An 11,659-nucleotide genomic window follows, 5' to 3' on the forward strand; every position below is an offset into this window, starting at 1 on the left:
CTTCAATTTTTTTGAACATAGAATCATATTGGTCAGACAGAAAAGTGAGCGAAGTTTCAATATTTCTTAAAGATGAAGTAATTTGTGTTGTTTCATTTCTTTGCTGGGTCATCCAAGTGGTAAACATTTCCTTCATTTCATTCTTGAAGTCGCTTAGTTCACCTGATGACTCCTCAGAGCGCTTACGTTTATTACGTAGATTAACAAACCTCATCGGCGTAGTTTCCTTGATAGGTATTTCCGTTAAGTCAGACAATGTCCAGCTAGATGGCCCTCAGAGTTCTCCAGGCGAATATCAACCACTGTGAAAGCGCTCAGGACTTACTGTACCAGAGCATGGCGCAGTGGCTGATACACTTGGCGGTGGTGTCCGAGCCATACTATGTGCCTCCAGACTGGGTCTCGGACCGGGATGGAACGGTGGCCCTGGTATCGCGGGGTGCCGTTGGCTCCCCTCCTTTTGAAAAGGTAACAAAGGGCAGGGGATGCGTGGCGGCACTGTTGGGCGGAATAGTGATCATTGGATGCTATTTCTCGCCCAACAGGAATGTGGCGGACTTTGAGCATTTCCTCGCGGAGCTAGGATCACTGGTTCTGCAAAGTCGACCATACCCAGTCATTGTGGCAGGAGACCTGAACGGGAAATCAGAGGCGTGGGGATCCCCGGTGCGCAATGAGCGTGCTGAGCCTATGGAGGATTGGCTTGTCCAGGTGGGACTTTCTGTTCTCAACCGGGGGTCAGAATGGACTTGTGTGCGTCACAATGGGGGTTCCATTGTGGATGTCACGTTTGCGAGTCCCGCACTGGAGTCCCGTGTCCAGGGCTGGAGGGTTATAGTGAATGTGGAGACTCTGTCAGACCATCGGTATATCCGATTCGATGTCTCCGCAACACTGGATACCACACGCTGGACCAATATATGTGGTGCCGGCCCCCGGTGGGTATTACACCGCCTGGACCGAGAAGCACTAGAGGAAGCGGCCATCGTCCATGCTTGGGCATCAAGCCCGGAAAGCCTTCCGCATGTAGATGACGAAGCTAACTGGTTCCGGGAGACTCTGTCGCAAATATGCGATGCGGCTATGCCTCGCGCCAGACCAATTCCTCCCAAGAAGGAAATGTACTGGTGGACTTCCGAAATCGCAGATCTACGCCGCGCGTGCATGTCGGCCCGCCGCCAGTACACCCGACACCGAAGACGAACCAGGCGCAGCAACGATGTGCCCCCAGACGCTGAAGAAATTGCACTACTCACCGCTTATAAGGCAGCCAAGAAGGCAATTAAAATCGCTATACGGCGGTCTAAGGAGGCTGCTCGGAATGAGATGCTGGAGGCTCTAGACGTGGATCCTTGGGGCCGACCGTACAGGGCTGCGAGGAAAAAGCTTCGCCCCTGGGCTCCACCGTTGACACAAAGTCTCCGGCCCCAGCTAGTGGATCAGGTGACATCGGCCCTCTTTCCGTCGAGGCCTCCACGTGCCCCACCATCGATGGCGGCCGTGTTGGAACCAGCGGAAGATAATCATGTTCCTCCAATAACGGAAGCGGAGCTTCGTGTAGCCCTTCATAGACTCCGAACGCGAAAAGCCGCCCCTGGGCTTGACGGCATCCCTGGCCGTGTGGTGTACCTGGCTCTCAGGGAGCACCTTGGGCCAAGATTCCTCCGCTTTTTGTCACAATGCCTAGAGCAGGGGAGTTTCCCACTGCAGTGGCGGACTGGCAAGCTAGTGTTGCTACAGAAGGAGGGACGGCCTGCAGATTCACCCTCAGCATACCGCCCAATCGTGCTGCTAGATGAGGTCGGTAAGCTCTTTGAGCGCATCATTGCCGACCGCATTACAGAACATCTGGAGTCAGAAGGACCCAACCTGTCCGAAAACCAGTTCGGCTTCCGGAGGGGTAGGTCCACTGTCCATGCCATTCTGCGGGTAAAGACCTTGGCGGACGAAGCAGTGCGCGATGGTGATGTGATGATTGCGGTGTCACTTGACATTTCCAATGCCTTCAACACATTACCCTGGCCCTGCATAAAGGAAGCATTTGGGTACCACAGGATGCCCAAATACCTAATAGAGATAGTGGACTCCTACCTCTCCGAAAGGTCTATAACATACCCTGGGCGGGAGGCTTGGGGCCGAAAGGCGATGTCGTGCGGCGTCCCACAGGGATCGGTTCTTGGCCCGCTCCTGTGGAACATCGGCTACGACTGGGTGCTGCGTGGCGCGACCCTCAGAGGTATCGAGACCACCTGCTACGCAGACGACACCCTAATTACGGCTCGGGGCATCACGTTCAGGGATGCTGCCATTCTTGCAACGGCTGGTGTCGCCCAGATGGTGCGCCGCATCCGAATGCTGGGGCTGGAGGTAGCTCTACACAAGTCAGAGGCCCTGTGCTTCCACGGGGCCCGCAATGCTCCTCCGCCTGGATCAGGCATAGTAGTTGGCGGAGAACGTATCGCTGTCCAGTCGACGATGAAATATTTGGGACTCGTCCTGGACAGCCGGTGGAATTTTGCCGCCCATTTTGAAAGGCCATGTACGGTGCTCCTGTGTGGGCCGATAACCTATCGAGGTCGAACATCACCCATCTGCGCAGAGCGCAAAGAGTGATGGCCTCAAGGGTGATTCGGGCATACTGCACCATCTCCGCAGAAGCCGCCTGCCTGATTGCTGGATCCCTACCGTGGGACTTAGATGCCGGTGTCCTCTCATCCCTGTATCACTGGCGGGAGGAAGCACGTCGGACAGACATGCGTCCAGCACCAAGAGAGATCGGGGCTGCGAGAGACGGGTACGTGGACGATGCCATAGAATTATGGACAAGAAGGCTCGACGAATCAGCCTATGGCCGGCGCACAATCGACGCGATTCTCCCTGCTCTGCGACAGTGGCTAGATAGGGAGCACGGGTCGTGCACCTTCCGTGTGTCACAGATGCTTTCCGGGCACGGATGCTTCGGGAAGTATCTGTGTCGGATCGGGAGGGAAGAGACGCAAGCGTGCCACCACTGTGGCGCTGCAGTGGACTCCGCGGAGCACACACTGGCGGAGTGCCCGGCCTGGGCTGATGAGCGCAGCGCTCTCTGCGCGGTCATCGGGCAGGACCTAACGCTGCCTGCAGTAATTGCAGCGATCATAAGCAGCAGACCTGCCTGGCGTGCATTCTCCACATTTTGTGAGACCGTCATGTCGCAGAAGGAAGACGCAGAACGCGAGCGGGAACAGGAGGACCCAGCTAGGCGTCGTGCAAGAAGAGGCCGCCGACCCCGGGGTGGCAGAAGATAGCATCTCTGTCGCGCTGCGAGTCGAGCGATATAAACGGTATCCCCTGCCTTAAAGGGGCCCCGCCCTGTAGTTCGGGCATTACAATAGAGCTACGGTAACCCCTGCCTCAAAGGGGCCCTGGAGTTAGGTTAGGTTAGGTTAGGTTAGGTTAGGTTAGGTTTTTTTTTTTTTTTTTTTTATAATAATTCTTTTTCCTCTGATCATTTTTTCAGAGACCTTTTCTGCTCTTATTTTTTTACCGACGGAGGAAAATCCATCATGGACACCTGGGAAGATGTCCCAGGTAGTGTCGGACTCCTACCGACTAAAAACCCCCGACGGTATAAGCATTTTCTTTTTTATTTTATTTTTTATGTTTATATTTTTATTTCATTTTTTTAAAACATTTTTTATATTTTTTGCTTACACTCTAATACAATTGTATCTTACTTTTCTAAATTAAAACTAAATAAACTGAACTTTTAATCTTATCTTATCAATAGCATATTTTAATAACCTAGGGTTTTCTTATCATAATAATCTTATATCTATTTTTAATGCTTATTTACTGTATGGATGCAGTACATATGACTCAGTATATATATGCATCATACTTTACTTATTCCTATTTTTTAATTGTTTACCTATAATTAAGCAATAATCTAAAAAGACCTGTCGGTTTTCTTTGCTTTGCAATAATTCGCACACCGTTTCTTTATTTATTGGTTTATTTAGCTTTTGCTCTAAATCAAATCGCAACATACAGTGGACCGGACAATCAAGGAGGACGAGCTCCACCGTTTCAGCGCAGTTCGGGTCGCAGATGCATGATGGACTCTCCTTACACTTGAATCTGTTCAAGTATTCGGAGAACCCACCATGCCCTGTCATTACCTGTGTTAGGATTCCGGCTGGTTTAATTTTCCTGACCAGTTTGTACGCTTCCACTGCGTCTGGGAAGAACATTTTCGTTACTGAAGCGGTTGTGCCTGACTTGTATCTACGATTCCATTCCTCAAGCGAGTCCATACGGATTTGTCGCTTGACGAATGAAACGGGACACTGATCATAGTGGGGTTTGCACTTCAGGTCTTTGGCTGCTTGTTTAGCTAACGCGTCTGCCTGCTCATTTCCCTCTAGACCCGCGTGCGCTTTGATCCAGAACAGGCTCACCTGCTTGTTCTGCAATTTGCACTGGTTCAAATTGCATCGAGGTTAGGTTAGGTTAGGTTAGGTTAGGTTAGGTTAGGTTAGGTTAGGTTAGGTTAGGTTAGGTTAGGTTAGGTTAGGTTAGGTTAGGTTAGGTTAGGTTAGGTTAGGTTAGGTTAGGTTAGGTTAGGTTTTTTTTTTTTTTTTTTTTTTTTTTAAATTGAAACTTTATTTACTGACGCTATTTATTATGCGTCAACCTTTATACTTTAAAATGATTAAATAACTTTTTATATATCGAAAAAATAATAAATTAAGTTTCTTTTATCAACATTAATTGCAATAGGTAGGGGGAAAATCCATCATGGACACCTGGGAAGGGAAGACCCAGGTAGTGCCGGACTCTTACCGGCTAAAAACCCCCTACCATTTATCATTATTAATTTAAAACATTATTTTTATTTAAATCATTATCCATAATAAAAACAATATGAAAAAGTATACAATACACAAAATGATACAGTTACAAATTAAACAATATAAAGAAAAGAAACAATAGAAGAATACAATGTAGAAACAGAAGAATAAAGTTTAAGAGACAGTAAGTTAAAGTTACATTAAATAAACATAATAACAATAGTAATGCATTATAACATAATATAATGCATCATTCATATAATTAACATTTAGAAATTACAATAAACAATTAAAATTAAATTCATTAAATCTAAAACTAATTATATCACATATATACAAATTACAATTATTAAATAAGTTAAAGCTTATTATAATTATTTTTTATTTTATTTACAAACATCTTAATTAATTATACTAAAATTATCACAGATTATTATCACCTGGTCCTATTCGCACCGTTTGCTAGCTTTACAACATTTAAGGCAAAACCCATAAACACTGATCGTGTGGATTCATTGGCCATGAGAGCAGGGAATTCCTCACTTCTTATTCTTCCTTTGACCTTTTGTTCGCAGTCAAACCTAGCAGCTCCAAACCTAGGGCATTCCTCCAACAGGTGTTCTATGGTCTCCGGAGTCTCATCGTCACAAGAGCAGGATGGGCTCTCGGAGAGTTTGAACCTGTGGAGGTACGCTCGAAAGCCACCGTGTCCAGTCCAGAGCTGCGCCTTGGTGTTGCACATTGTGAAGGAACCAAGGATTTTGTAGGCTGACGTGACATTTGGGAAGAACAAGAAGGTGACTCGGCCAGTGGAGGAGGTTGCGTACCTCTCCTGCCATTGCTTCGTCGTCTCCAATCTAATTGCATATTTTGCATGAGAGAGGGGAAACGAACTGTACGCCGCCGAGTCTTTTCGAGTTAATGCTGCTCTCTTGGCCAACTCATCAGCCCTTTCATTGCCAGGGATCCCGATGTGAGCTTTGACCCAATAAAATGCAACATCACCCCCACCCCCTTTTAGGTCTTCTATCTTTTTTCTAATTTCGTAGGCCAGGGGATGGGTTGATGATGGGTCCCTCAGCAACTCCAGTGCAGATCTAGAGTCGCTGAGTATATTGCCTCTTTTCGCATGGGGCTCCCTGGCGATAAGATTCAGTGCCCTTGAAATTGCCACCAGTTCGGCCTGGAACACCGAGTTGTAATTTTCCAGTCTGAAGGCGTTTGTTTTACACTCGTTGCCATTTCTCCACAGAGTCACCGCACCTCCCACTTTATCCTCGATCTTACTGCCGTCTGTATAAACCATCGGCCAATTGTTCTCAATTTTTGAGAGCTCCTCCTCACTGGCGATTGTTTCGAAGGGTAATATAGCCCTTCGGGCTGGGTGTGGCAGTGAGAAGATGCTCTCTCTTAGTTCAGGTGGTCGGCCTGGAAGGCCGATGAAGGGTTTTCCTCTTTTGACTTCATAAAGCTTAAAAACTTCTTCTGCTCTCAAGTCCAGAGGAAAAACCCTTGCCAACAGGACGGCAGATGTAAGAGACGTGGTGCGGTGGGCCTTTGAAATTCTAATGGCAAAGGCCCTGGTGACTCTGTCGAGTACAGTCCGTGCGTATCGACACCGCGCAATAGGAGCCCAGACACATGCCGCATACAGAACAGTTGGTTCAATGATGGCAATGTAGAGCAGCCTGAGGATATCGGCATTTAAGCCCCACGTTGCTCTCGCCGCTCTAGATACCATCTGGAACCGAGCCATGGCCTTGCCGCAAACTTTATTAAGATGGCTCAAGAAATTAAGGTTCCTGTCTATTGTGAGACCCAGGACAGTTACTTCCCCCGACAGACTGATTTCGACTCCGTTTAGTCTCAGCTGTGGGAGGTCGTATTTCAGTCGCCTAGTGACGACCATAGCCTGGGTCTTATGAGCAGCGAACTTCATCTTGGCCCTCTTTCCCCACTCAGACACGGCTTCCAGCGCCTCGTTTGTAATTCGTTCCAGCTCACCAGTACCATTTGCCGCTGCGATGATCAAAATGTCATCGGCAAATGCCTGTACGTGAGCTGAAAGTGAGTCGGAGCGCTGGAGCAAAGGGTCGAGTTGGATATTCCACAACAGAGGACCGCATGTCGAGCCTTGGATGCAACCCTTATTGGTAGGTCTCTCCACCGCTGCACCAGCATATTTGACCTTAACCACCCTGTCATTTAGGTAGCTGCAGAGCAGTGTGTAGAGAGACGAGTCGCATCCTTTGGCCAGGAGCTGATCTTTTATCCCTGGCCACCAAGCATTGTCAAAAGCGCCCTCGATGTCTAAAGACACTACTGCGACAATTTGCTTGTTCTCGACATGCGCCCTTATGAGGTTAACGGCGTCATACAGGGCGTCCTCTGTGCTAGTCTGCGGCATGAAGCCATACTGCCGTGGACTTAGCTTACCTTCCGAACCAAGCTGCCAGAGAAGCCTCTTGGCGAACATTTTTTCTAAGATCTTTCCCAATACGGCCAATAATCCTATTGGCCTGTGTGATTTAGGCTGCGAGTAGTCTTCCTTACATGGTTTCCGCAGGATTTTTACTACCGCAGCCTTCCAGTATTTGGGAAAGTATCCTAGTCTGAGGCAGGTATTTATCAGAGCCAAGAAGATGTTGACATTAGCTCCGATAGCCGCTCTACAGATGTCCGCTGTGAGGCCGTCCTCTCCAGGTGCTTTTTTAGGACTAATGCCTTGAAGTACCTCTGTCAGCTCGTGTCGGGTAAATGGCAAGTGTTCACACGGTGCCGCTCTTAACTGTTCCTCAGCCCGGTCTGTTCGGATCCTAATAGCCCGCTGTTCGTCGGTCTCACAGTCCAACACGTCAGCTGGGTAGAATGTTTGCGCTAGAAAGTCGACGGACTGTTGGGCATCCAGGGTGTTTCCGCCATTGTCCTTAAGCAGGATGTCCTCATGGGACTTTGAGACGCACCTTAACACCCTGTATATCCCGTCCCACACGCTTTCTCCATCCTGTTTAGCACAAAACTCTACCCAGCTGCTCGTTTTCGCCTTTTCAATTTCTGTTTTATATTTCTCCTTCGCAGTAAGGTACTCTTCAACTACCACATCCCTCCTGCGGCTATTTGCATTTTTGATTCTACCCCTCAGGATCTTCAACTCTCTTTTGAGGTTGTTAAGGTCCTTATTCCACCAATTTGCCGGTTTGTATTTTTTGCATGGACTTATTAGAGGGATAGAATCGTCGCATGCTTTTTTGATAGCCGCAGTGTACTGTCCAATCGCCTTCTCTAGGTCATCCGGCGCCTCAATAGCCTCAATCATTTCGACCGTGAGGTCAGTGAGGCCTACGTCCATTGAGGCGCCAAATTTGACCCAGTCGGCCTTTTTGGAGTTGTAGAGTCGAGTTGTCTTTGGAGGAGGAGGAGAATGCGCCAATTTGCCGAAGTCAATGGCAAAGGTGATTGCACGATGGTCTGGAGCAGAGGGAACCAGGTCTGCTTGTACGCTCCAATTTTGCACTCGATGAAACAGAGCCGAGGTTGCGAGGGTAACATCCACTCTACTGGTGTACAAGTTATCCCCTCGCCAGATGTAAAATGTCGGCTCTGTTCCCTCGTTTAGCACGTGGAGGTCCTGCTGTGCCGCAAACTCTGAAAATGTGGTCCCTCTGGGTTCCTCATGCTCACACCCCCACCACTGGCTCTTAGCGTTGATGTCCCCTCCTAAGATGACAGTCTTAGTGTTAATGCGACTCATACAACTCTGGACAGTTGAGAGATACGGGTTGAGGCTCCTACCCGGACGCGTTGGTCACACAGCCGCTGCCAAATTTTTGGACCCAACTCTACGATTATGTTATGCATAATAGAGGTTCTACCCCTCGTGCGCCTGACTACCCGCATCTCCAGCTCTTCATGTTCCAAGCCATCCGTAAGGTTTTTATTCTGAGCTCGGAGGGCCTCCAAAACGCGTGCGTCCGATAGGTCTTTAGAAACTCCTATTAGTCGGACGAGCGGCCTCCTCATTGGTGGCTCTGAGGTTTTAAAATCCTTTCTTTCATCGAGAGCTCTCTTGAAAGCCGCTCGTCCGGCACTGGAGTCGCACGAGACCATGACTTTTTGGTTGCGGAGCTTTTTGACTGCGTTCACCCCGACACCCATGGCGATGACGTCGACATTCGATTTAATTTCAGACAATATATCGTCGCCGGTCTTATTCGGATCTGTCGACTCCACCACCACAGGGTGGCGAGGCAGGGACGCGGCCTCCGCGTATGTCCGAGCCGCACGTTGTGTCCGTTGAGGGCCGAGGGCAGGGGAGGAGGATGATGGCAGAGCTGTCTGGGTCACGGGTCGTGCAGCCAACTCCGCGAGCAGTGTCCTCATGTTCTCTAACTCTGTGTGAAGAGTTGTAGGCAGCGGTTGCTCGCATGGCTGTTGCGTTTGCCACACAGCTCGTTCATGTGCACGTTTGAGCTCCACTGTCAGAGACGCCAACTGGTCTTTTATACCCTCTGTTTTTTTGAGCTCTTGTGCCACATCTTGAACCCTATCCATCAGAGCCCCCATCTCCTTGAGTGAATCACTCATGCCCTCCGGGAGTGGCGCGCTGGCGAGACGCTCCGAGTGCTCTCTCTCACGTCTGGCAATTTCCCCGGCGAACTCCTTCTGAATAGTCTCACACCTGATGGTCAGGGTCTGTGAAGACTCACTCAGCTGGAGTATCATTTGATACAATTCGCCGAGCGACTCTATCACCGACATCTTTATCTCCCGCTTAAGGTTCCCCGACGCCTCCAGCATTTCCTTGGCCAATAACATTATAGTATTCGCCCTTTGAGGGTACGAAGCCAAACCAGTGTTTGCCTCCGCACCCCCAAGTGACGATCTTCGTCGTGAGGATCTTGCTGGCGTCGCCGGGAGTTCTGCGGGTTGCTGGAGCTCGGTGTCCGCTATGTTCTGGGGCGGCTTTCCTCTATTTGCCGCTGCGAGCTCGAGCATGGAGACAATAGGAGATACAGTCGGGGATATCGAGCTACTGGTCCCTGATGCGGGTGCCAATAAGGGACGCACGGTGCGTTCGGTACCATCATTTAGGGCAGAACCTGGGTCTTGCATTGGGATATTGGGTGCCGGAGTAGACTGTGTAAGGCTAGAGGTAATGCGACGAGTAACTGGTGGAGCCTTAGACACGCGAACTGCTGGTGGCCGGGCTTTGTCCATGGGCTTCACCTTGGTCGCTTGTTTGTTGGACATTATGTTAATGTGCGAATTGCAAAGGGACAATCAGGAAGGCAAAAGCCAATACAATACAGGAAAAAAAATAAAAAAAAATATAATTGTATGAGGCAATAGCCAATACCAGATAAAATGAAATAAAAAAATAATAGTAAAATGACAGGAGGCAAAAGCCGACAAATATTCTAAAATCACAATAAAAATAATTAAAAATAAAATTGCTATATAAAGAAAAGATGTGAGAAGGTTTTTTTTTTTTTTTTTTTAATATATATATTCTTCAAAAGGTGTGTTTTTGTTTCAGGTATATTGTGTTTTTTTTTTTTATTTTTTTTTTTATTATTATTATTAGTAAAGGTTTTTCCTTTAAAACTTAGATGTGGTGTAAAATAAAATAAACATTCATAAATTTCATTTAATAACAAAGCAAAATATAATATTATATAACTAAATTAAGATGCTCTATGTAGAGACCCATGCACTCATGTCAAACAGTAGTCCCAGTGGAGATATACTCAGAGGAAAAAACCGCACTCCAATCAGACAACCAGAGCCTGAGATATAGGTAAAACAATTTTTTCAAAATGGCGGACAAAATGGCCGCCGAAAACTTTAAAATTGTGTAACTTTGGCTCCGAGTGACCTACAAGGGTGCGGTTTGCACCATCAAGACCATAACATGGACTTCCACAAATTGCCCAAGTCTCTACACAAAAATTTTTGTCGCTCTATGTAGAGACGAAAATATACCTATTTAATAGAGTTTTTTGTGACCAACATGGAGTCGAAAACCACGTCTCGATCGAAGTGTCGGTTACAAAGCTACGGCCGTTTGAACAATTTCAAGATGGCGTCCAAGATGGCTGCCACGAGCCAACTTTGTATTCCCTTGACCGAAACCCTCCGAGATTAGGCTCGTTGTATCGGGCTTGACGGCCCCCGTCTAACTACGCCAACGAAAAAATGTTTTATGCAAACCCTGACAAATTATTAGCAAAAAACAGGTATTATCTTACAAATTTTCATTTAAAAAATATAAATACAGCAAATTTAAAAATTAAAATTATGGGAGTTATAACAAATAAATACGATTGTTTATGACTAGGGTATATTTCGTCTCTACAAAAGCGCTGAGTAAAAACACGTTAGGTTAGGTTAGGTTAGGTTAGGTTAGGTTAGGTTAGGTTAGGTTAGGTTAGGTTAGGTTAGGTTAGGTTAGGTTAGGTTAGGTTAGGTTAGGTTAGGTTAGGTTAGGTTAGGTTAGGTTAGGTTAGGTTAGGTTAGGTTAGGTTAGGTTAGGTTAGGTTAGGTTAGGTTAGGTTAGGTTAGGTTAGGTTAGGTTAGGTTAGGTTAGGTTAGGTTAGGTTAGGTTAGGTTAGGTTAGGTTAGGTTAGGTTAGGTTAGGTTAGGTTAGGTTAGGTTAGGTTAGGTTAGGTTAGGTTAGGTTAGGTTAGGTTAGGTTAGGTTAGGTTAGGTTAGGTTAGGTTAGGTTAGGTTAGGTTAGGTTAGGTTAGGTTAGGTTAGGTTAGGTTAGGTTAGGTTAGGTTAGGTTAGGTTAGGTTAGGTTAGGTTAGGTTAGGTTAGGTTAGGTTAGG

Source organism: Plutella xylostella, chromosome 26 (genome assembly GCF_932276165.1).
Source record: "Plutella xylostella chromosome 26, ilPluXylo3.1, whole genome shotgun sequence".
NCBI classification, from domain to species: domain Eukaryota; kingdom Metazoa; phylum Arthropoda; class Insecta; order Lepidoptera; family Plutellidae; genus Plutella; species Plutella xylostella.